Below are 27,711 nucleotides of genomic sequence, written 5' to 3' on the forward strand. Positions count from 1 at the left end.
TGCAGAATTAAGTTATTTCTTAAGGCACAAAACCACAAAGCCATACCAGATAAGCCAACACAGTATAACAGACACCAGGCTCCAAAAGCCTTTCCTAGAACAGTGCAGCAAAGAAACCTCACAGTTTCAAACAGTGCCCAGATTTTAAAACCAAGATATTTTAGTTGTAAGAAAGTTTGTCATTTTCAGAAAATGCGCCAAATCAGGATACTGCCACAGAAAAGCAGAAGATCCAAGAACTAGCCATGCAAAGAGATAAATTAGATAGTCTCACGTAGAAGGTAAAACTGAAGCTTTATCGGAAAAATCAGTGACCCAAACCAAACATTTTCCAGTCAGATATTTACATCAATGGGCATCTCATGAATTTCAAGTTAGACGCTTGAGCAACTAACACAGTATTGTCAGATAGAGAGTCTCGACTGTTGAAACACTGCTTACAACTGACAAGGATTCAGCTGTATGGTTCTGGGAAAGCAGTACTTAATGTTACAGATATGCTCCAATGCTGGGTCATCAAATACTACAACATGCTAACGTTTGTCACAACATACAATTTTACTCCTGAATAACAGAGGTTATTCATTTCATTTCACGTCAATTCATAAGGTGAAAGTGGTTGAACAACAAATGTTCGACAAAGAAAAATGTAGACAATTTTGCTTGGCTTTGCATGCTCATAACAAAAACGAAATAAAAAGCAGAATCTCCTGAGATGAGCTGCATTAAAATATTCCACTGACAATGAGATGGATGGCTGTGACGAAAATGGCTTGGCTGAAAGGCTTCCCCTGTTATCAAAGCTGAGTTGTGTCAAATTGTCATACACCACAGTGAACAACTACTTACTCCAAAATTAAGTCTGCCAACAGTATGGCTGAGCTGATCAGGCAAGGTAAATTCAGACAAAATATCTCCCCTTCTTCAGGAACGAGGCTGGTGTGCCAAGCGGGCTGAGATAAAAGGTGGGGAGGGTGCTGGGAATACGATAGGTGGAAGGAGTTGAGGGTGAGGGTGATAGGCCGGAGAGGTGGTGGGGCGGAGAGGTCGGGAAGAAGATTGCAGGTCAAGAGGGCGATTCAGAATCCGGGGATTGGGACTGACATAAGGTGAGGGGAGGGGAAATGAGGAAGCTGGAGAAATCTACATTCATCCCATGTGGTTGGAGGGTTCCTAGACGGAAGATGAGGCGCTCTTCCTCCAGGCATCGTGTGGCCAGGGTCTGGCAATGGAGGAGGCCAAGGACCTGCATGACCTTGGTGGAGTGGGAGGGGGAGTTAAAGCATTCAGCCACGGGCGGTTGGGTTGGTTGATGCGGGTGTCCCAGAGGTGTTCCCTGAAATGTTCTGCAAGTAGGCGGCCTGTCTCCCCAATGTAGAGGAGATCACATCGGGTGCAGCGGATACAGTAAATGATGTGCGTGGAGGTGCAGGTGAATTTGCGACGGATATGGAAGGATCCATTGGGGCCTTGGAGGGAGGTGAGGGGGGAGGTGTGTGCGCAAGATTTGCACTTCTTGCAGTTGCAGGGGAAGGTGCCAGGGGTGGAGGTTGGGTTGGTGGGGGCTGTGGACCTGACAAGGGAGTCGCGGAGGAAGTGGTCTCTCTGGAACACTGATAGGGGTGGGGAGAGAAATATATCCCTGGTGGTGGGGTCTGTTTGGAGGTGGCGAAATGACGGAGGATGATACGATGTATCTGGAGGTTGGCAGGGTGGAAGGTGGGGTTCTGTCCTGGTGGCGATTGGAGGGGCGGGGCTCAAGGGCGGAGGTGCGTGAAGTGGAGGAGATGTGGTGGAGAGCATCGTCGACCACGGAGGGGAAATTGCGGTCTTTGAAGAAGGAGGCCATTTGGGCTGTTCGGTAGTGGAATTGGCATCGCTAGACCCTGGCCACACGACGCCTGGAGGAAGAGCACCTCATCTTCCGCCTAGGAACCCTCCAACCACATGGGATGAATGTAGATTTCTCCAGCTTCCTCATTTCCCCTCCCCCCACTTTATCTCAGTCCCAACCCCCGGATTCAGCACCGCCCTCTTGACCTGCAATCTTCTTTCCGACCTCTCCACCCCCCACCCCCTCTCCTGCCTATCACCCTCACCTCCTTCCACCTATCGTATTCCCAGCGCCCCTCCCCCAAATTCCCAACTCCCCACCCCACCTTTTATCTCAGCCCACTTGGCACACCAGCCTCATTCCTGAAGAAGTGCTTATGCCCAAAATGTCAATTCTCCTGCTCCTCGGATGCTGCCTGACCTGCTGCGCTTTTCCAGCACCACACTTTTCAACTCTGGTACTCCAGCATCTGCAGTCCTCACTTTCTCCTAAAATATCTCCCCTCCCCAACTTACAAAGAAGAATCTGCAACATCCCTAACAATAAAGTGTTTTACATGAAGCACAAATGACTCTACAGGTAGCAACATAGAAAAAGTGAACAAGTTTCTTTCACCAATTATTCAATTACTGAGAGAGAAGGACAACATCCAAAATATTCAAGATGATTAATTCAGCTGTTTACCTACTTCAGCTATGCAAAGGATCAAGAGCAAATTCAACTCGCACAATTTGAAGCTGTACTACATACAACTCCATAGAAGACACAATTAAGAACAGACAAGTACAGATCAAAAATAGTTCAAATAAAACAAATTGTCTACCAAAGCAGATATCACACCGACATCTATAAAAAAGATTTAATAAAACAGTCCTCTCAAAAATAATGCAAGAGGTTGAATAGCTTCTAGTTCAACAGAAACCTACAACCTCAGACTTTAATGAAGACAGTCCAACTACCTTCCAACCAACAAACTCGTCTTCCAAGCCCAAAACAACAGGGAGGACAGTGAAACCTCCACTTCAGCTAAATTAGTAAAGAATTCATTACAAAAATAAGTTTGTAAAATAATTCCAAGAGAAGTGCTTTTGGAAAGAAAAGATAATGTTTTGGACACCTAGATGCACATAAAGAAACAACAGCTGTAATATTTCCTAATCAATGCAGACATTTGCATTAATGTCAGCAATGAGGAAGATCAAAGAGGGAGAAAAGGACGAAAAACAATGGGGTGCAGTTGTGCAATTAACCTTGTTCCTGAATAGCCTCCCCTATCACTGTAGGCAATGTGTAAATGATATACTGCCTGCTAATTTATATGATAGTAGACCAATTGCACTCCTTGGCAGAAGACTCAGGTTTGTATGTGAAAAGTATCATATAAAATCAGCTGTATTACATAAAGCAGATAGTACCACTTAAAAGGGAGGTGCATTCTGGCTGCAGAAAATGTTCAAAGTGGTTGGAAAAGATAGTGGAGCAGAACAATACTGAATAATGGAGTGACAGATCAGAAAACATGTTTCAATGTTCTTAGGGAGAGCACTAGAAGCCTTGATACAAGTATAGACAAGAGAAAACACTTCCTTTACCGAAAAGGAGGCCCACCAGACAGAAAAAGTGAAGAGCATTTTCAGACAGCGGTCACAACTAGACCCAGCTTCCCAAGGGCCTGGAGGAGTGAGAGTGACTTGAATGCAAGAAAGATTTTGCGTGCCTTCACAATTCAGAGTGAGACCAACCTGAAAAAAACACAAGCTAAAAATCTCAAAGTAGACAGACTGCAGTATTAGTACTTATCTCAGTTGGCTGGACAACTAGTTTGCAGTACAGAGTGACACCAACACCACGGGTTTAATTCCTTTACTGGTTGAAGTCATCATGAAGGCCCCACCATTCCAGCTTGTCCCTTGAATGACTGTGGTTTAACTCATCACCAGTTATCCCTCTCTAATGAGACAGTAGCCTACATGCCTTTGGGACTATGGTCACTTAAATATAAGCTCAGCAATGCAGAAACTGATTTTCAAAACAAAAGCTGCTTTTTACAGTGAAATGTCCAGATACCGTCATTCAAGAGAAATGTAAATACAATCATTCAAGGCCAGAACGGCTACAGTCAGAATTCCATTTGGTGTCATGACACAAATATTGCTTGCTTCAACAACCCTGGGGTGCCATGGTGGCTCAGTGGTTAGCACGGCTGTCTCACAGAGCCAGGGACCCAGGTTCAATTCCAGCCTTAGGTAACTGTCTATGTGGAGTTTGCATGTTCTCCCTGTGTCTGTTTGGGTTTGTTCCAGTTTCCTCCCACAATCCAAAGACGTTCAGGTGATTTGACTCATGCGAAGTTGACCATAGTGTTCAGGGGTGTGTTGGTTAGGTTTGTTACTTTGGGGAATGGGTCTGGGTGGGCTACTCTTAGGAGGGTTGGTGTGGACTTGCTGGGCCATAGGGCCTGTTTCCACACTGTTAGGATACTATAATTTTAACTGAATTCTTCAATCAAATGTTCCCTAATGAACAAAACCAGTAAAGTTTCAAATTTTATTCAGAGAAAGACGGAGACACCATGGTTAATGTCGCTGGACTAGTAATATCAAGGCCTAAAATGTGCTCACAAGGTATGTTCAAATGTCACCACAGCAGTAAGTGAAATTTAGATTTTGTTAATTAATTTGGAACTTAATAAAAGTAGCCTCAGTAATCAGAAAACTCTTTTCAGAACACATCTGATTCAGTTTGAGTTTTAGGAAGGAAATCTGCTGTCCTTACTTGGTCTGGCCTACATGTGATGGTAGATGTGATCATGTGGTTGATTCTCAACTGTCCTCTGAAATGACTGAGCAAGCCATTCAATTGAAGGCACACAAGATAGGCAAGAACATTTACAACTGTGGAAGAGAAAGAAAAAAGTCATTTCAAATTATGCAAGATAAACTATTGCTGCTACAGATTCCTGTTGCAGGAATACAAGCCAAGTGTTGGAAAATGGATTAGAATAGATGCACATGATGGGCTGGAAGGCCTCTTTCCATGCTCTAAAACCTTTATGACTAAGATGGAATTTGCAGTCAGATGGAAGAAGATATTCTCATGAAATTAAAAATCACACAACACCAGGTTATAGTCCAACAGGTTTAATTGGAAGCACACTAGTTTTCGGAGCGACGCTCCTTCATCAGGTGACTATCACCTGATGAAGGAGCGACGCTCCGAAAGCTAGTGTGCTTCCAATTAAACCTGTTGGACTATAACCTGGTGTTGTGTGTTTTTTAACTTTATACACCCCAGTCCAACACCAGCATCTCCAAATCATTCTCATGAAATGGAATTGTTAAGTATCAGTTATGTTTGGAAGCATTGGTGGGTGCCATAGTGATGGATATAAATTTTAGCTTAGCATTTACAAATCATTCACATGAATCTGCCTTCCTGATGATTGATCTGCAGAACTACTGGAACCAGCAAATATAATTCTAATCTTTCACAAATGACTGTGGGTATTTAAATGTTGACAACAACCATAAGCAAAAGAAAAAAATATAGAGTAACCAACAAAACTATTTCTTTAGCAAGGAAAATCTACATGCAATGACTGTTTAAATAGGGAACAATACCCTCCATTTAAGAAACTGGTACAAGTGTTACTCAGTGTCAAATATTGTCTCAGCAATAGCGATGTTGGTCAGCTCCACTGAGGTCAGAGCATTTTATGCTCGCTGGTATATCTATCCTGCCTAGTGCTGAAAACTATAGGGTAACCCTGGTATTTGGCAATGTGAAACTCTTATGCCTCAATTAGTAGATCTCGTTTTCAATGTACTTTGCATCTATTTCTTCAATCTTTCACAGAATAAACTTGAATGTCACTTCTCCAAAGATGCTGCACATTAAAAGTCAGAAATAAAAATAAAACCTTAGTCATTTAAAAAAACAGCTGAGGCATTTTCTTCATCTCAGATTCACAAGTCTTCCCAACCAGAAAAAAAATTGACATCATTCTCCCCTTAAGACTTGATCACACTCATTTGAGATGATGCGTTTCTAAAGTGATCAATCTGTTCCAAAGCAGTCATTCCATCATCATTCAACATCTTGTAGTGATTGAATGAAAAACATGTCCATCAAATAAAATGACACAGCAATCCAAGTGTGTAAAACATAAACATTTATTTTCCTTTTAGCACTTAGCAATGTTAAAAATAATTAGCAATCAACTAAAAAGGAATTAAGCTGTAATAACAGCTCAGAAACGATGGAGGCAAGGAAAAACCCAGAGAAGTTCAGAATTTTCCTCAATTTCAGCTGCACTCTTTGAATGTTTAACAAGAAAAAGAACTAAAAAAAACTCAGCTTTTTCAAACTCCCAGTTGCAAGTGCAATTGTTTAACATTGCAGCTTACGTTTATTATGTACATTGTTTGCTGTAATTACTGTAATTTGTGATTATAGTGTGATGTTTTGTAATTTTTGTTATTATTGTCAGACCATAGGCCAGAACCCCAAAGTACAGTGGATATGTTTACCTTGTAATTCCAAAACGTGTTTTCGTTTCAAAAAAAGAGGGCTGATAAAGCAACATGACGGAAGATGTAAAATAGACAGCTGTGTGGAGAAAGACATCCATGAAATGTTACACCTATAGGTCCAAAAGGAAGTTCAAACAACAGCCCTTCAAAGTGAGGAAGATACACATCTAAATGCATTGGATTGTGGTTTCAAGAGTACAAAGATAACGAGGGGCTGATAACCCTCTACTCAACAGCCAACTACCCCCCCTGCAGAATATATCGGAACTGCAGACAGACCTTTGTGTGATTTTTTTTGAAGGATACAAAAGATGTGGAGTTACTAAACAAGTTTCAAATTGACATGAGTGTGCTGGTAGGACTCAATATTTTGACATGTTCCAGCCTGGGCTTGAGCCAAGTCTGAAGGTCACAGTTGATTCTCTCGACACCCCTACATTGTAGGTAAAATCTTTCTTTCACTCTAAGTGCATCCAGGAAATACGATGAGAAAATGACTGTCGAACAGCCTGAATCCTGGAATTAGATCATGGTTAAAAGGAATCAGAACAATAGATTCTAAACCAATCTGAAAAACCAAGAATTATGAAAACGATTCTTCAATGGTCAATGAAAATACTGCAGGAAACTTCTACTGCAGTGGTTGCAATATTCAACAATGTTCCAACCTACATGAACAACTTAAAATACTGATCCAAATCTGTGTTTCATCTTACTTTTATCTTTGTGGATGAATCTCATTTCTTTTTTATGCATCTGTATATGGTATTACTAATTATTCTCATACTTAGTAATTAATGCACTCACTCATTTTATTCATTCAAGAAATCCTGGTTCAATTTACTACTATTTAAAATAAGCTTTGTCCTATTAATTCCAAATTTAACACAGCAGTCAATGGAAACAACTTAAATGGTTTTAATTTCTTTCAAAAAAAAGGGAAAGATTTTTTTGGGAAGAAATTACTGTATATACTCTAGTAATAGTTGAATTTTTTGACTAATTTTTATGGTTAAATTTAAGGGGTCAGCTATTACATGCATACTACTTTGAGGGGCTGAAATTCATGCCCAAAGTCACACCGTATCATTAACAGAAGCCCAACTGATCACTAAACGAATAAAGAAACAAAAATGAATTATGGTCATTCTGAAAACCCAGAGCGGAATGAAACAGCCAGTGGACTGGAATACCGGAAGCAGAGTGGAACAACCAAAAGACTGGAAAGCTGGAGCGGGACATGACGGCCAGTACACTGACTCAGAAACATTGATCTGTTATCTGTGAAGAACTAGGGTCGACTTTTACACGAGATATACGGAAAGTTCCAGGTTATTTGGCCAAAAATAGGGGGTCAACTTTTACATGAGATCGACTATTACTTGAGTATATACAGTAAATGGCCAGTAAAAAAACCTGTCAGTCCAACAGTACAAGACTATTCATGAAATATTGCCCTCAAGAGTGTGATGACTAAATATGAGTTTTGGATAAATTTAAAATAAAAAACATGAAGATAACCTACAAGGCGACTTTTAAGATTTTTTTTAAATATAAGAAACCAGGAGATTTTGATACAAAAATAGAAATTGCTGGAAAAGTACAGCAGGTCTGGTAGCATCTGTGAAGTGAAGTCAGAGTTAACATTTCTGGTCCAGTGATCCTTCCTCAGAATGGAACTTGCTAATGCTTGGAACCACACTGTAATGTTTGACTTCTGCTTTAAAGATAGTATGACAAAATTATTCTGAAAAAACTGGACACAAAGGTTTTTCCGGAGCTCTGGAGAGTAATTAATCTGATGGCTCACCTACAATAAGAGGTAATGACAGGAAACTAACAACATAAAATGGAAATATAGGTACACAATCCTTTATCCGAGATCCCGAAATCCGAAAAGTTCCGAAATCCAAAGTTTGTTTGTGAAGACTTTTTCTCCATAACAAGGTTGTTTAGCGTGCAAACAGTTAACCCAAGTCCACACCCATGACCCACGTCACTCAGATGTGATTGGGGGCATGGTCCAGCACTGACAGGCATCAATTGTGTCTCAGGGCTCATAGTACTCACAGGTGCATGTGCTGTTTAAAAACTTCACCATTAAACTGTCACCTATTCAGAAATCCGTAGAATTCTGAATTCTGAAAACCATTTGGTCCTAAGGGTTTCAGATAAAGGATTGTGTCCCTGTAACTCACTTTAGGTTAGTTAAACAGAATATATTGTGAAAAAAAATGTGCAGTTGAAATTAATTCATTGAGAGCTTTCTGTTGGAGATCCATTTCCCATTGCCAATTAAGCTTTTTTTTAAAAGAAAACGTGGACTGAATAGAATTACTTGGCTTCCAGCTGAAACCTGCTCAGCCTCCGTCCCCAGCTTTTGATAAAATCACGTGAAAGTCAAGAGTGCATAGCATGATTCTAGGAGAATAGTACAAGCATGCAGAACTGACTTCTTCCTTCTTAAGCAATCAACATGAGGAGATTTATGGTGAATGGACACTGAAGCACATATAGACCGACTTTACAAAATAGTTCTTGTTCCTTGAAGAACAAGAAAATAGATTTTCAATGATCATGGTATTGACATAACTCATAGAGAAGCTGAATCTAAAACAATCAAATAGTACTGTTGAAAGAGGATAAGAAATAAAGTGAAGAGCATTTTCAATTGGGACAATTGAAGGTTAAGAGTGGGAAAATTCTTTGTAAGAAATACACTCAAGATCAGTAAAGGTGAGGAGAGAGCAGAAGAACCCTCTATGGCTTTTCATTAATTTTAGTTTTATTCTGTTATCCATTTTGGAGCTGTGACCTGGAAGTTGTAAACTGAAAATGACTTTGGGAAACAGCTTGTGGTAAAAAGAAAGGAACAGACCTAACAAGTTCATGGTTGTTTGTGAGGCCAGGCCTGCCTGAGTTTAATTGCAGGCTGATTCATAATTAAAAAAGGTTCCAACAGATACATTAACCCCAAGAGGGGCATTCGTGGTTCAACAGATAGCAGAAGTTGGCTATTAACAAGGTTAATACCTGGGAAGTAGATTAGATTCTCTACAGTGTGGAAACAGGCCCTCCAGCTCAACAAGTCCACACCGACCCTCCGAAGAGTAACCCACCCAGACACATTTCCCTCTGACTAATGTACCTAACACTATGGGCAATTTAGCATGGCCAATTCACCTGATCTTCATATCTTTGGACTGTGGGAGGAAACCGGGGCACCGGGAAGAAACCCACGCAGACACAGGAAGAATGTGCAAGCTCCACACAGACAGTCACCCGAGGCTGGAATCGAACCTGGGACCCTGATGCGTGAGGCAGCAGTGCTTACCACTGAGCCACCATGCCACCCAAAAGTCTGAAAGAGATCCAGTATTCAAGCAACTGTTGAATGGTGATTGAGGCTTCAGGAAAGGACAGTCAATCAGCCTCTCAGGGCAGGACCAAAGTTGGAGTTGGTATTGTTATTTTTTGGAACTATTATCTTTCGGGAGAAGGATTTGGCTGCTGCCTGAACTAATTCACCAGCTTTCAAAAGCCCAAAGAGCAGAAAGTTGAGTTTGAGTTTTACTACTCCATTTGAGTGAACTGAAAAGGTAAAGTAAATCAACATTTCAGGAATGTCAACTTAGAGATCCACATCTATGCCTGTGAAACAATGCGTTGAGAAAGCCATTTACGTAATCTGACAGGGGTTTTTTCACCTTATTTTAGTTATCCCTTTGCTGTCTTTTGTTTGAATAGGAACTGAAAACAAATATTTGGGTTGAAAATACTGACATTAATTGGATTACCTTGCTGTTTAACATTTTCTCTGCTAAAGTTTTTTATATATTTCATAAATTAAGTATTTTGTTCAAGATACAAAACAAGTACGTGGTATTAATTGTTCAGGAGTTTGTTTAGGAACCATTGGAGTAATTATTGAGGATCTCAGACAGCTTGGTTTTACTGTGTTGTGAATACAAAGATAGAAAGGTTGACTTGGTACAGCTGTCTTTGGGCTGTAACAAAATTTTGGACAAAATCCATTGTGTTCGTATGTACTGTACCTGTCAATGTTGAGCCAAAGTCCCCAAGAGGATAATGGACTACTTTCAATGTGGAACCAGCAAGAAAGGGAGAAACCTGACAATTCAATGGAAGAGAAAAGGAAAGCAAAAAAAAGACCAATGGGGAATAAAGTCAGAACAAAGTGGCACCTCTCTAGAGTTTGCTTAGTAACAGCATCTCATTGGAAGGGGTGAGTGAAATCAAAGGACTCTGTGAGAACACATTCAGCCAGGTGGAAGAGACATGAATGGATAAATTTTGGTTGAACATCCATCCAGGAATGAAACAAATAATATTCTGGTCATCCTGGTGGGGAGGGGGTCGTGGAGATGGAGTAGCATGATTGAAAGGAGATGGCTAGGGCCAGAATATTATTCAAGTCGGGCACAGATTTAAATGTGCAAGCACTGGAAAACAAAACCATTGAGATAGGAGGAGCTAAGTTGTGTGGGATAAGAATAGGCTGAAATGATTCATCTGGAGTCCTATTTGGGGATCTTGAGAATAAAGCACAAGTGGTCTATGGGAGGCTGAGGAACAATGGGAAGAAAAGAGCTCCAGAGTAATTAAGGTCAGTGACATTCTCAGACATTGGTGATGGGGTCAATGTTTAGGGGAAGTAGCAGTTGTTATCAGAGATGTGGCATTTATCTCCCACTAAATATAATCAGTTGAAATGTTTCCTTTGAAATTGTGCATGGGCACAGATGTAGTACCATAAAGCCACCCTAGTTGACCCATTAGGATTTTAAAATCTACGTCCAACTGCGGGGTACTTACTTTAAGATACCATACATTAAAATGAACAGGCCACACACAACATGAGAGGTTGGAGAGAAGGCTAATTTGTTCGCCAAACATCACCAACCAACACTGCTGTCAGTGGGTTTAATGGCAATGTTAAGGTTGGATCTTAGAGAACAATTTGGCAAAGAAAACATAGATCTGGAGACAATACTGAGTCCAACAATTTCAGAGAATAACCTCTGCTCCCATTTTTAATCATACAAACAGCTGCAGATAATTCAGTAATTCCCACATGAACCTTTAACCAGAAATAGCTATAATGAGAGTGCATGCTGAAGGAGACAGAAGAATAAAAATCAATAAACTTTTGACGAAAGGTCATTAATCTGAGATCTTAAAAAATGTTTCGCTCCGCCCACAGATGTTGCAAGACCTGCTACTCATTTCCAGCATTTTCTGTGAAAAAGGTCAAATATAAATGGTCAAGCTGGCTTATCATTTTTTTTGACAGCAAGTGGATATTAAAATGGTAGCTGTAAATGAACCTCCTGACTTCATTACATTTTATTTTTTTTCTCCTCAAAATATCAAATTGCTCTGTTGCTTTAACTGGCTGGCACAATGTTTTTCGAATAAACTTTGTTTTGAGACAACGTCTAATTGAAAAAACTGATGTCTTTGCTATGAGCACAGACCAAAACCTACACCGCCTGATCTTTTGTTTAAAATCAGACTGACTGCTCTTTTGCTTAAGCTTTTGTTTTTTTTTCTTCATGAATTGACAGTAAGTGGAAAGATAGAGCCCTCTGAGGCTGTCAATATGCCTGTCAATAAAACAGTGATCTTTACTGTCTGCTGCTTCGACTGAGGGTCAAAGGAAACCATCTCAGACTACTGCCAAAATTAATCAAGGCCTTCTTGGCTAAATGACCCTGGGATAAGTCAATTTTCTTCTTACCTCACTTTGAGATTTAATAACACCACAGGATTCCATAAACCTGCTTGCTTAGTTTTACTGCATATTCACTGCCTGGCCTGACCAATATCCTTTTGTTTCAGTGGATACATGGTTGCAGGCTATGACTTTTTTCCAATATGTGCAAAATCATTTATTTATTATTTCAGTTAGCACAAGTATAATTGAAAGTCAAATCCTTTCAGTGAAGGAATAAAAGAAAATGGGAAAAAGCCAACACCATACAGAATGGAGAAAAAAAATTCATACATACTGGGTAAAGAAAGAAGAGTGGAATTAATTCGATATTTTTTATGTTATTTGTGCATGAGATGTGGGTGTTGCTAACTGGGCCAGCATTTATTGCCTGTCCTTAATTTCCCTTGAGGGGTGAGGGTTGAGTTGCTTTCTTGAACCTCTGCAGTCCTTGGGGTGTACAGCTCATTCCTTTATTTAGGCTTTTTTCTGGTTTAATATAACCGAGTGGCTGGCTGGGCTATTTCACAGGATAGTTACCATTCAACCACATTGTTATGCATCTGGAGTGACATAGCTGTCAGACCAGGTACATTTGGCAGATTTAATTTCCTAATGGGCACTTTAGGATGGTTTTTATAACAACAGTTATATGGTTGCAATTAGACTAATGTTTGATTCCCGATTTTAGTGAATTCAAACATTAATATGGTAGCATTTGAACAGATGTCTCCAGACCATTAGCTGCAGATTAACCATCACAGTGAAATTGTCACAATGTTACTACCTCCTCTTTTAAAAACAACAAAATTCACTATATGGCAAATGACCAAAATGTTTGAAATTGTTTTGGTTTTATTCAAATGTTCACAAGTCAAGCCTAAAGGAAGAAGGTAATTTAGCATTCCACTTTTATTATTCACTTTTGGGACGTGGGAATTGCTGTCTGCTCAGCATTTATTGCCGATCCTTAGTGGCCCTTGAGAAGGTGGTGGTGAGCTGCCTTCTTGAACTGCTGCAGTCCATGTGCTGTAGATAGATCTACAATGCCATTAGGAGAGGAATTTCAGGATTGTGACCCAGGAACTTTGGAAGAATGGCGATATGGTTTCAAGTCAGGATCATGAGTGTTTTGGAGGGGAACTTGCAGGTGGTGGTGTTCCTATATATTTGCTGCCCTTGTCCTTCCAAATGAAGGTGGTCATGGGTTTGGAAAGCGCTGTCTAAGGATCTTTGGTGAATTTCTGAAATGCTTCTTATAGATAGTACACACAGCTGTTACTGAGTGTCAGTGGTAGAGCCAGTGGATGTTTGTGGATGTGATGCAAATCATGTGGACTGCCTTGAACTAATTGGTGTTAGGCTTTGATAATTGTTGGAGCTGCACCCATCCAGATAAGTTGGGAGTATTCTATCTCACTCCTGACTTGTGCCCTGTAGATGATGGACAGGCTTTAGAGAGTCAGGAGATGAGTTACTCGCCAGAGTATTCCTCATGGCATGGGCGGCAAAGTGGTTGGCACTGCTGTCTCACAGATCCAGGGGCCAAGGTTCAACTCTATCCTCAGGTGACTGTCTGTGTGCAGTTTGCATTTTCGTTCTGTGTCTGGGTGGATTTCTATCTGTGCTCTGGTTTCCTCCCACAGTCCAAAGATGTGCAGGTCAGGTGGACTGGCCATGGCAAATTGCCCTGCACTGTCCAGGGTTGTGCAGGTTAGATGGATTAGCCATGTTGAATGCAGGGTTGCAGGGTTAAGGTGAGGGTCTGGGTGGGATACTCTTTGGAGGCTCGATGAGACCAATAGCCTCTTTCTGCACTGTAGGGATTCTATGTTATTTTAATTCTAGCCTCTGGCCTGCTCTTTTTTTTAGATTAGATTACATTACAGTGTGGAAGCAAGCCCTTCGGCCCAACAAGTCCACACCGACCCGCCGAAGCGCAACCCACCCATACCCCTACATTTACCCATTACCTAACACTACGGGCAATTTAGCATAGCCAATTCACCTGACCTGCACATCTTTGGACTGTGGGAGGAAACCAGAGCACCCGGAGGAAACCCACGCAGACACGGGGAGAACGTGCAAACTCCACACAGTCAGTCGCCTGAGGCAGGAATTGAACCCGGGTCTCTGGCACTGTGAGGCAGCAGTGCTAACCACTGCGCCACCGTGCCGCCCACTATGCCACCGATCTTGTCGATACTGTATTTATGTGATGTGTCCAGTTGAGTTTCTAGTCAATGGTAACCCCAGGATGTTGATAGTGGAGGATTCAGTGATGACAACACCATTGAATGTCAAGGGGCGGTAGTTAGGCTGTCTCTTATTACGGATGGTTATAGCCTGGCATTTGTGTCATGTGAATGTTACTTGCCAGTTGTAAGCCCAAGCCTGGATAATGCCCAGATCGTGTTACATTTGAACATGGAATGCTTCAGTATCTCAGGAATTGTGAATGGTTCTGAACATTCTGCAATCATCAGTGAACATCCCCATTTCTAACCTCGAATATTGCAATCCTTTAAGCTGAACTGTCTTTCAGCTCTCTTATATTTTATATTGTTTTAGACATGCTTTTTTTTATCAGAAACTGAAGAAAGGTTATCAGCTGCTTAGTGATGAATATCTAACACCAGAAAGGAGATGATGAAGAAATATAGGACACTCAAAAATTGCAAATCAATCCAAATCCTTGATATCCACCACTCAAATATTCTTCAAGTGCAATGTGAATGGGGTTAAAAATCACACAACACCAGGTTATAGTCCAACAGGTTTAATTGGAAGCACACTAGCTTTCGGAGCGATGCTCCTTCATCAGGCAACCACCTGAAAGCTAGTGTGCTTCCAATTAAACCTGTTGGACTATAACCTGGTGTTGTGTGATTTTTAACTTTGTACACCCCAGTCTAACACCGGCATCTCCGAATAATGTGAATGAGCAATGACTTAAGTTAAAAAATTGCAGAGATTCAATCAGCATGGCAATATATCAAATATATTGGTGTTTCATTCTTTTGAAACCAGTTCCACACAATGTCGAGTTGCCAGAGTTCCTACTTTATCATTACCAGCATTTGCCTGATCACAGAAGAGCACCATCTTTCTTAAGCTTGTTCCAATATTGTCCTGTCCTCTCCCTGTAACCCTGAGCTTCCAAATAGTGGATAGGCAGATCAAGTTCTTTCATATCAGTCCTTTGCCCACTCTCAGGCTCTGGAGTTTCATGTTTCTCAAGTCCACATGTTTTCACGCTAGTCCTGAATGAGTAGGTCAGGTTGTAAGTCTGTATCTGACAAGCACAATCAACACAAACTCAAGGTTCCAACTCTCTCTTCACCAATATCCTACAATTTATTTCACATCTAAATGTTGCAGAGCTCTTCCATCATTTCTCCTCACATGACTTAATTTCCCACCCTCAGCAACACTAGATATTTCTAGGCCAAGTGTTGTGAGTCTTCCAAGATACAATTTGAGCAAATCAACAGAGATGCATACAGAGTGAATGGCAGACACACAGAAATTAGGGAAGGCTTAAACAAAGGAGAAAGTGAGGACTGCAGATGCTGGAGATCAGAGCTGAAAATGTATTGCTGGAAAAGCGCAGCAGGTCAGGCAGCATCCAAGGAGCAGGAGAATCGGCGTTTCGGGCATGAGCCCTTCTTCAGGAATGAGGAAAGTGCGCCAAGCAGGCTAAGATAAAAGGTAGGGAGGAGGGACTTGGGGAGGGGCGTTGGAAATGCAATAGGTGGAAGAAGGTTAAGGTGAGGGTGATAAGGTGAGGGTGATAGGCTGGAGTGGGGGTGGGAGCGGGGAGGTCAGGAAGAAGATTGCAGGTTAGGAAGGTGGTGCTGAGTTCGAGGGTTGGGACTGAAACAAGGTGGGGGGGGGGAATGAGGAAACTGGAGAAATCTGAGTTCATCCCTTGTGGTTGGAGGGTTTATAGGCGGAAAATGAGGCACTCTTCCTCCAGCCGTCGTGTTGCTATGGTCTGGCGATGGAGGAGTCCAAGGACCTGCATGTCCTTGGTGGAGTGGGAGGGGGAGTTGAAGTGTTGAGCCACGGGGTGGTTGGGTTGGTTGGTCCGGGTGTCCCAGAGGTGTTCGCTGAAACGTTCCGCAAGTAGGCGGCCTGTCTCCTCATTATAGAGGCGGCCACATCGGGTGCAGCGGATGCAGTAAATGATGTGTGTGGAGGTGCAGGTGAATTTGTGGCGGATATGGAACAATCCCTTGGGGCCTTGGAGGGACGTAAGGGAGGAGGTGTGGGCGCAAGTTTTGCATTTCTTGCGGTTGCAGGGGAAGGTGCCAGGAGTGGAGGTTGAGTTGATGGGGGTTGTCGACCGGACAAGGGAGTCACGGAGGGAGTGGTCTTTTCGGAACGCTGATAGGGGAGGGGAGAGAAATATATCCCTGGTGGTGGGGTCCGTTTGGATGTGGCGGAAATGATGATGAATGATACGATGTATATGGAGGTTGGTGGGGTGGTAGGTGAGGACCAGTGGGGTTCTGTCCTGGTGGTGATTGGAGAGGCAGGGCTCAAGGACGGAGGAGCAGGAAGTGGAGGAGATGCGGTGGAGAGCATCGTCGATCACGTCGGGGGGGGAAATTGTGGTCTTTGAAGAAGGAGGCCATTTGGGTTGTACGGTATTGGAACTGGTCCTCCTGGGAGTAGATGCCAGGGAGACGAAGGAATTGGAAATATGGGATGGCATTTTTACAGGGGGCAGGGTGGGAGGAGGTGTAGTCTAGGTAGCTGTGGGAGTCGGTCGGTTTATAGTAAATGTCCGTGTTGATTCGGTCGTCTCAGATAGAAATGGAGAGGTCTACGAAGGGGAGGGAGGAGTCTGAGACGGTCCAGGTAAATTTGAGTTGGGGTGGAAGGTGTTAGTAAAGTGGATGAACTGTTCAACCTCCTCGTGGGAGCACGAGGCAGCACCGATACAGTCATCGATGTAGCGGAGGAAAAGGTGGGGGGTTGTGCCAGTGTAGCTGCGGAAGATGGACTGTTCCACATATCCTACGAAGAGGCAGGCATAGCTGGGGCCCATGCGGGTGCCAAAGGCTACTCCTTTGGTTTGGAGGAAGTGGGAGGATTGGAAAGAGAAGTTGTTCAGAGTGAGGACCAGTTCAGTCAGTCGAAGGAGGGGGTCAGTGGAAGGGTACTGGTTGGTACGGCGGGAAAGGAAGAAGCGGAGGGCTTTGAGTCCTTCGTGATGGGGGATGGAGATGTACAGGGACTGGATGTCCATGGTGAAGATAAGGCGTTGGGGACCGGGGAAGGGAAAATCATGGAGGAGGTGGAAGGCGTGGGTGGTATCCCGAACGTAGGTGGGGAGTTCTTGGACTAAGGGCGACAGGACTGTGTCGAGGTATGCAGAGATGAGTTCGGTGGGGCAGGAGCAGGCTGAGACAATGGGTCGGCCGGGGCAGTCAGGTTTGTGGACTTTGGGCAGAAGGTAGAAACAGGCGGTGCGGGGTTGTGGGACTATGAGGTTGGAGGCGGTGGATGGGAGATCCCCTGAGGTGATGAGGTTATGGATGGTCTGGAAGATGATGGTTTGGTGGTAGGAGGTGGGGTCATGGTCAAGGGGGCAGTAGGAGAAGGTGTCCACAAGGTGTTAAACAAAGACTCGAGAAATGCACATATGAAATGTCTCAAGCTGGATTTTTCATATAGAACCAATAGAATATGAATCAGAAAGAAATAAATTAAAGAGAAATAAAATAAAATAAAATAAAATAAAATAATATCATGATGGGACAAAAAGTGAATTTGCATCAGAAAGAAATAAATGAAAGAGGAATAAAGTAGAATAAAATAACAAAGTAAAATAAAATCATGATGGGACAAAAAGTGAATTTGAACCAAGACCAAAAATGAAGCAAAATGTAGGCACAAAAAAATACTGTACAGAAATCAAATTATAGGGAGGGGAACAAGCAAAAGGATAGAGAGATGTAAACAGAGGGAGATCAACACTGCCAGTGATGCTTTGTAATTCATCCATTAGCATTGTCACAGGAAATCAACTAACAAAAGCATAACTATTAAATAAATTGCTTTTCTTATCTTTCATGATGCAGCAAAGTGAAATGAGAGACACAACAGATAACACAGAGTTAAGAGACTCGCAAAAAAATGAAAAGGAAGTAGGCAAATCCGACAATTTTCCAGTGAAAATTAATAAAAGCTCCTGAGAAATGATTTTCAATCTGGGGAAACTACCAAAGGAGAAGATAAAAATCAGCAAGAAACATGGAGTCACAACTGACACCTTGGCCACTTCTGGAATACTAACTCTGTAAAAATTGGTTTGTTTAGGTTATTTTGTTAATATAGTCGAGTGAGACAAAGGTTAAAAATAACAGGAGTTTTTCATTCTTCCAAATAATTCATGAGTACAGGAAGAGTTGGAAGGAGCAGAAGAGAAAATCTTAGCGTTTTCACAGTTGCAAGAAACACGACAATAGAATTATTGAGAAAAATAAATAACATGAAAGGATCAAGGAGAAAACAAGAACAATGACAAAGGTGAAAGATCAGTGTTTTTGACAGGTTGACAATCTCATAACACGTAACATACTTATTTGAAACTCATCCAGCTGTGAGGAATAATGCCTGCCACCACGGAGATTTAGCTAGACTGGACAGAAGGCGATGACCTGTTTTTAAAAAATGGTAATTTCTAGCTTGACAAAAGCCACTTGGTACAGGATCTGCCCGACAATCTTGGATAAATTGCGGATGAAAAGTAAAAAAAATTCTCGATGAATGATACTGAACTGAACATTAGGGTGATAATAGCAATCAAAAGTACTGGAAAATACTCAGCAGGTCAGGCAACAGCCATGGAGAGAGGAAGGGTAAAGGGCGAAGGATTAATAAATTAAAACATTAATCTTGTCCTCCCTGCAGAGTTACTTCCATTCTGACTGAGTATTTCCAGCATTTTCTGTTTTGATTTCTGATTGCCAGCATCTCTGCAGCATTGTGCACTTGGTGTTCTCTTTTGTGGTCTTGAAAAGTTGACTGAAAGAAAGTTATCGGGGAGAAAGTGAGGGCTGCAGATGCTGGAGATCAGAGCTGAAAATGTGTTGCTGGAAAAGCGCAGCAGGTCAGGCAGCATCCAAGGAACAGGAGAATCGACGTTTCGGGCATAAGCCCTTCTTCATTCCTCATTCCTGAAGAAGGGCTTATGCCCGAAACGTCGATTCTCCTGTTCCTTGGATGCTGCCTGACCTGCTGTGCTTTTCCAGCAACACATTTTCAGCTCTGAAAGAAAGTTATCACAAGAGGGAAGAACATGAGAGTAAGGGAAAGAAACATCATTCTTCCTGTGCCTCATCATATAGAAGTATCCTGAGGGGCAGGAAGGTTATTTAAATATAAATTTAATTTTATGGTGTTGGAATAAAGAGTATGGTTAGAAGAGAATGACAGCTGTCTCAGAAATGAGACAGCTGAGAAAACCAAAGTGATCAGATTCAGAAGTGCTTCTGTTCATTGTTTGGAACAAAGATGTTCATTTATTTTCCAGTTTTTAACCACTAAGGTATTTCAAAACAGTTTCAGTGAAGGATTCATTAAAATTATGTCAGAATTAAAAAGAGTTAATGTGAATTCATATTGCTGATTTATTTCGCAGTGAGGCAGAACTTAGCAGACAGTCTGAATATAGGTATTAAGCAGAGGATACATTTCAATATTAGTGATGCAATCCTGCAAAGTTTAAAAATCTGTAGTTTAAGCCTGATCATTTTATACAGAATAACAATCAATAGGGTCTGAATCTTACATATTTTTGCTAAGTGCTGGTTGCACTGAATTTCACAAAGGTTTATTCTCCATGAGACCGAGTGAGTCTTCTCAACACATGTTGCCAAAACCTACTTTATTGTCAATGTACCCAGCTCCTGTTGTCTGATTATAGCCCCATTCTACCATCACCATACCCAGAACAACTTGTATTGGCCAGGATTTCCCAGAATGAATCAACCTCCCTGTTGCTAGTGCCATCTTTAAAAGACCATTGTGGACCTGGTCAAAGAATATAAGATTGCAGCTATCCTGTGTGGTTTCTGTCTTTTGCCCTGGACATGGTAGACAAGGGCAACAGAAATGTGGATAGATGGTCAATGACCTTCTCCACTCTGCTAGCATAAGTATCACCATCATCTTTCCACTCTTACTCTCTCTGTCTCTGTGATGGCACTCACCTCCCACCAAGGCCCATGCCCTACTACTCTAACTGCCGCCTTTAACATCTTTCATCGCCTGCTGCCACACACCCAAGCCCTGACACCACTAATGCAGCACGCTCTCGCGGCTATCTACTCACTTGCTCAGGACACTTCTTTGCCTGCACCAAAAATAAAGGCTGTGTCACTCACTGTAAATCTCCCTTCATACCTGCCGCTATCTTCTTCCAGGAGAACAACAGCCCAGAATCAGACAGAAAAAGACAGGTGGTGGGCTGCCCAATACTCAGTTCCTCACCCATTCGGAAAAGATCCTGATTCTGATTACCCTGAGCAACTAACTGGCCACTTCCAAACCTCTGGATTGGTATTGGAGACTGCCCTTCACTGACTATGCTAGGACACCCGTAACTGAAGGCTATCTCCCTTGCCTTTTAGAATTAGAATCTCTACAGTGTGGAAACAGGCCCTTCAGCCCAACAAGTCCACACTGACCCTCCAAAGAGTAACCTATTCAGACCTACTTCTCAACCCATTCTTTTTACCCCTGACTATTGCACCTAACCTGCACATCCCTGAACACAATGTGCAATTTAGCATGGCCAATTCACCTAACCTGCACATCTTTGACTGAGACAACTGTGACAAGATTTCTGGTTTCTGCACTAAGGGTACTGCCATATAGCAGTAGCATCAGTGTTGTATCTCTGGCTGAGGGGCAAGGTGCAAAGTGGCAAGTAGTGGGCAATGCCAAGGTAGGGATGCTGTGACCATCTAGGTAAGTGGGAAGTGAGTGAGAGCTGAGTGAGCAAGTGAACAGACTGCAGAACCAACCTCCTCCAGTCCGCGAGCAGTCGTACGAAGTGTCCATACTTCAGCATTACATTGACAGTAGCTGTTCAACCCAGAGATGCAGCAGTAAATTGCTAAAACATACTAAGTGGTTCAGAGATGTACCATGATGTTTCTGAGAGGCTAGCACATGTCAGATGTATGTGGCTAATACCCAGGCACATGACATGAGATGTCCAATACGAAGGCTCTTTGGGGCAAACATTGAACTGTGGTCTCCAGGTACCTGCTCTGACTTCCATGTCCAGAATTCTCAGCATCTGATTTGCTTGCACTGGTCAGTACTGTAGAGAGCTGCATATTAATATGGTGAGCTCTGCAGTTAACAAGGTTGTTAACAAGAGTCACACTTCTCTGGGACAGCATGCTTGGAAATCCAACTATTCCTACAGTTGCCACAGTTAAAGATTTTTAAAAGTACACAAAATTCTCCAATTTACTTAACTTTTAGACTCCAGTTTGCAGAAGACACAGTAGTTAACACAAATTACAACTTATTATTAGTAAATACACTATATCTGCAGATGAACAATTATAAACTTGAAAAAGAGTTGTGAATGGTGCTGAACACTGATGACGAGGATGCTATCCTGAGGAAATCCTGCAGAGATGTCCTGGAGCTGAGATGACTGGCCCATACCTTATGTGCCAGGTATAACTCCAACCAGTGGACAGCTTTCCTCCCAATTTCTGTTGACTTTAGTTTCCCGAAGGTTCCTTGTTGGCATACTTGGTCAAATGTGAACTTGATGTCAAGGCAGTCCCACTTACCTTCTCTCTAGAGTCAAACTCTTAAGTCCATTTTTGAAGCATGAGGTCAGGTGCTGAGTGGCCCTGGCAGAACTGAAATTAAGGGCCAACAAGACAATAAAGACAGAGGACCTCAGTCACCTACTGCATACTTTGGGATACAAATTCAAAGAAGTCGCTTATGTTATCAGCTCCAGCTTAAAAGGATCTACTCGTGAAATTGAGAACCATGGAGAACTTTATGAGTTTTTGGCCAATTCATCCTCTGTCTGATCTGTGGTTACTGGTCTGGTTCAAAACACAATTAATTAGTGAAGCATAGCCATCTCATAAACCTCCTCTGGCTAAGGTAGAAACGGGCAAAATTCTCTCAGAATAACTGAGGTGAATATGGCCTTCTTTTGAAAGGTCTGTTTCCTATCTATAATAAATTTTTTTTCTCCTATTTGCTACCTGTTTCGTTCCCATGATTGTGTGTTCCATAGTGCCTGTTTAAAAAAGAACATTAACAGTACAGAGATCCAAAATAGTGAGCTATTTGCAAAATAATTTCAGATGCTGACTGATATCATGATCTGTCATCTCCATATGCTTCTACTGCATGCACAGGATGACCATTGTGTCCTTATTAACATGATGATTAGTGAAGTCAGCCCTGTTTTTTTTAGTTCTAGTTTCCCACAATGCTGACACCTGGACTGCAAGAGAACCTCGCTTTGCATTTTAATCTCTCTATTAGCAATGGAGCCTCAAAGAAAACAACACATCTGCAACTGAATATTTTCTTTCCCCCAGAAAGGAACAAGCCAACCTGACAATATACAAGCAACTTCAGATTAATGGAATTCATTCTGTATGAAAGGACTGGGTGAGAATGTTAATCAGCACTTTGGGACTTGAATTTAGATTACCTACTTAGGAGTGCACTACTCTTTCAGCTCTTTATAGTCCAGAGTCAAGCATGCTTACAATATGTAACAGGATATTAACCCTTGTCACATGAAAACTCTTAAATCACAGTTTTACTGATTTCTCAAATTTACAATGGATTCTTAAGAGCTTCTCCTCAATCCCAATTTTAAATAAAACAGGTGTTATTTGACCTTCTTTTCATATGGGGATAAAGACAATACGTTTTGCTCTAAACCTACAGAAAAATCCACTAAGTACAATTTTCTTGGAAGACGGCATCCAAATTATACATTTAAAACTTTAAAATGAGTATATCTTGGCCAGCATACACTGAGGAACAAAGAGCAAGCTTTGAAAGTAGTGTGGCACCCAATAAATCCTGAGAAAAGTGACATCAAATTAAGGACACCATGGAGTTTTGAATTTAAGAAAAAATCAGAAGCACAAATTATGCTCAATTTTTATCTTTTCTGAAATGCATTGCATACATTTGTTCACATGCCTGTAATTCTGATGATGCACAGTGAAACTAAACACTATCTGGTGAAATGAGGACAATTGAAAATCTAAAAGTGCTACATAAAATGATCACAATGCATAATGGTCTTCATTAAAACTAATGGAGCTGCCTGGTTTGATTTCATTATTGATCATTCAGATGAATGATTTTGAATGTTATTGGTTTATGGTGGTTTCATGCACACGTATTTTTAAATTTGCAATTTGGCACTCTCAGCAATATTACATGGTACAGTCATACAGTATGGAAACAGACCCTTTGGTCCAACCCAGTCCATGCTGACCGTAATCCCAAACTAAACCAATCCCACCTGCCTGCACTTGGCCCATATCCCTCCAAACATTTCTTATTCATGTACTTATTTAAATATCTTTTAAATGTTGTAACTGTATCCACATCCACCATTTCCTCTGGAAGTTGATTCCACACGCAAATGAGACCACACAAGCATAGACCTTCCAGATGTTAGATTTCTGAAGCATTTTCATGATATATATTTTGATGTATTCTTGTAATTAAAAAAAGGCTGATAAGCCTCACTAACTGCAGCATTATTAGTTTTCTTAATTTGAACTTCATTACAAATTACAAATTCTTGATTTTTTTTGGCAATGTCTACATTTTCTTCTGACTACAATGGACTATTGTGGCTCTTCAAGCTCCAGTTCATTGAGATTGTTCTGCAAATGCATTATCAGAATGACCGTACAACGTTATTGAGGAACAATTTATAAAACACTCTAAGTTTCACACTTGTGGCTTATCTGTATTGTTAGAACTGTCAACTGTGTTACAGGCTTGTACAAACTCATTCAAAGAAAATCCATTATTCCTTATCTAGCTTATGAATGACAGGTAAGATCATTGACCAATTACATCTTTAGAAAATGGCCAAAAAATAATTGACTCTGGCTCAACAGAGAGATATTATCCCAGCTACTATAATTAAATTATTCAGTCTACATTGAGTCAGATATTTTAATTATTACTCTTTGGAAATCTTGAACTAAAATCTCACAGTGCACCTTTTTAAAAATTGCACATTGAAAAGCAAGTCTGAGTCGATGCACATAGGAAGGCAAAGGTTGTAGTAAAATTGAACATTTCAGGCCAATGGAACTTTGTTAAACAAGGCTATCAAGATAAAATCTTGCTTCAAAAGTGATTCAGAAAACAGCTGCATGTTTTAATCAGATTCTAAAACTATTCTTAATATTTCTCTGGAAATAATAAGCAGGTTTAGCACATATTGAAAATTTGCTCAATTTTTCTGCATTATTATAAAATGTTTCTCATTACATTGCTACAGAGATCCACTAGTTACAAGTTACATTTGAGGTTACTTCAGTTCTTGCTAAACTCACTGTATCACAGGAATCATACAGTACAGAACAAACCTTTCAGCCCACTGAGTCTGCACTGTCAAAACTACACTAAATCTAGACTAGTCCAATCCCATTGCCTTGAATGTATTGCATTTCAAGTGCTTATCCACATCCTTTTCAAAGGTTGCAAGGTTACCTGCCTCAACTACCCTCCCAGGTAGTGCATGCCAGACCTCCATAGAGTCATAGAGTAATAGAGATGTACAGCAAGGAAACAGACTCTTCGGTCCAACTCGTCCATGCCGACCAGATATTCCAACCCAATCTGGTCCCACCTGCCAGCACCTGGCCCATAATCCCTCTAAACCCCTCCTATTCATATACCCATCCAGATGCCTTTTAAATGTTGTAATTGTACTAACTTCCTCTGGCAGCTCATTCCATACACGTACCACCCTCTGCGTGAAAATGTTGCCTCTTAAGTTCGTCAAATCACTTATAAATTTCCTGCACTTCAGTTTAAATTTATGCCCCATTAATATTGACCCTTTAACTCAGCTGCTTTCTCTTCACACTATCCATGCCCCTCATGATCTTGAACACCTCCATCAGGTCCCCTTTCAAACTTCTCTGCTCCAAAGAAAACAACTTGAGCTTATCCAGCCTCTCTTCATAGCTGAACTGCTCCAACCCAGGCAGAATCCTGATGAATCTTCTCTGCACCCCCTCCAGTGCAATCACATCCTTCTGATAGTGCTGAGACCAGAACTGCACATAGTACTCAGCTCTGGCCTAACCAAAGGCCGGCACAATTCCAACATAACTTCCCTGTTCTTTTAATCTATATCTCAACTGATAAGGCAAGTGCACAGAATGCCTTAACTATCCTTTAACCCTTCATTTGTGGACAAGCACCCTAAGATTTGTCTGTTACTCTGAGCATTCTAATGTCCTGTCATTCATTGAGCAGCCTCTTGTTACTTCTTCCAAAGTGTTCCTACTCTTTCTGGATTTTGCTAGCTTGAGAACATACTGTTTGAAGTCCTTGAATTCCTAAGAAATTATCAATAGAAGTGTTTGAATTGTTTGACAGATGTGACAAAATTGCAATATAAATTGAATTTTATCCATTTGTAGTGAGATCCATTAAGAAGAATTTCATTTGCTTCAATATTTTACTTTTAGAAATTCGATAAATCAAAGGCTAGGTTACAGGGGATGCAATTGTGTAATAGTAATATCACTGGCCTAATAATCCTCAGCTTTAGTTTAATGCGTTTAGGATATGGGTTCAAATCTTACAAGGGAGGTTGGTGAAAGTTGAATTTACTAAAACTCAATTTTTTTACAAAATGCTAGAAAAATGGCAACCACTGTTGAATACAGTAAAAACACATCTGTTTTATCAATGCTCTTTAGGAAAAGAAATCTGCTATCCTTAAATAGTTCTTGTCTACATGTGATTCCCTCCATGTGACTGACTCTTAACTGTCATCTCGGCAATTAGGATGTTCAATAAGTGCTGATCTATCTCACAATGCCCACATTCTGTGAATGAATTAAAAAAAACACATCCTTCAGACTCCTGTGGATTATATCCAAAATGCCTTGGCCCAAAGACCAAAGATAGTTCTGGCACAATTAGATATTGACAAAAACACATGAAATGGACCATTAGCAGCTAAAAGAAAACAACACTGGGTTGAATTTTAGCAAAAACAGACTTAAGTGTCAATTTTGATGAGTTTCATGGAGGATTTCTCTTCATGAACCGCAGCATATTTTCTCACACTATCTTCCCAAGCTTATCTCATTACTTATGCACCATACCCCCTAGAAACTAGAACTAGGGAGCATGGCCTCAAAATAAGGGGGAGCAGATTTAGGACTGAGTTGAGTAGGAATATCTTCACTCAATGAGTTGTGAGCCTATGGAACTCCCTGCCCAGTGAAGTATTTCAGGCCACCTCGTTGAATGTTTTTAAGGGAACGACAGATAGATCTTTGAACAATAAAGGAATTAAGGGTTATGAGGAGCAGGCAGGTAATTGGAGCTGAGTCTGCAAAAAGATCAGCTGTGATCTTACTGAAAGGAGCAGCAGGCTCAATGGGCCAGATAGCCGAGTGATGCTCGTTTTTTTCTTATGTTCTTATTTACTGCCACTTACCACACACCACAGTGCTGGCCACTGCTGAGACCTCCCAGCGCCATCTTTGATGATTCTTAATCCCTAGTGTAGTATATGTATCTTCATTGGAACTGCCTTTGTCACTGTAACAAGAAATGCTACTCCAGTTTATCGACCAAGTTGTTGGAAGTTCCCTTAAGATGGTAAGGGACAATCTACCACCTGCAGGAAATGTTTCGCCATTTTCAGTGCCATGTCATAATTGCACAACCAGAACATTGCGTTTTCCTGCACCTGAGTTATTGCTCAAATCCTCATTGCCTTTGTTTCAAAATCCTGGATCAGCACCCAAAACCTGTCGTTCCTTATTGGGGTAGTGCAGTGAAAATCAATTCTACAGCCGGGATAATAGAGCTAGAATAACCCAACTCACCTATCTTTGAGACAGACTGCTTGAACCAGATTTCAGGAAACAGAATTAATTCTTTTCACAAATAAATAGATTTTAGCTGTGGGTAAACGATTATGAACTGTTAACATATAACTCTACTGGCTAAATGCACTCTTATAAAATTCATCCACAAAAATGTATGGGCAAAAATGTGTATACAAAAAAAAGGACATTATGGGGCATTACTAGGAATCCAGTCCAATTGTCCCTGTCCACAGAGCTCACTGTGACAATCCTTTTGGCTCAGCAGTGTTTGCTGCAGCTTGACTTGCTTGCGTGAGGCACAGGGCAACTGGTTCACGTTTATAAAGTCTTTAACTTCCTGGTTAAAAATGACATTTTACGTAACTGGTGAGGGGAAATACACGGGATTTCTTCAGATTTTAGGTTATTTTTTACTACAGAGAGAAGGACAGTGCCTTCCTTTTCTGAGGTCCAATGGCTTCTGCCCAAAAATTCAATCCC

The 27,711-nt window shown here is 41.3% G+C and overlaps 1 protein-coding gene across 10 annotated transcripts in view; it reads right to left on the minus strand.

Moving 5' to 3' along the window:
- Positions 1 to 27,711, minus strand: part of chl1b (cell adhesion molecule L1-like b) — a 900,313-nt gene that overhangs the window by 765,884 nt on the left and 106,718 nt on the right. The gene's annotated exons all lie outside the window — the stretch shown is intronic.

Source organism: Chiloscyllium plagiosum, unplaced genomic scaffold (genome assembly GCF_037043375.1).
Source record: "Chiloscyllium plagiosum isolate Xiang-an unplaced genomic scaffold, Cpla_swu_hap1 HiC_scaffold_14, whole genome shotgun sequence".
NCBI lineage: Eukaryota > Metazoa > Chordata > Chondrichthyes > Orectolobiformes > Hemiscylliidae > Chiloscyllium > Chiloscyllium plagiosum.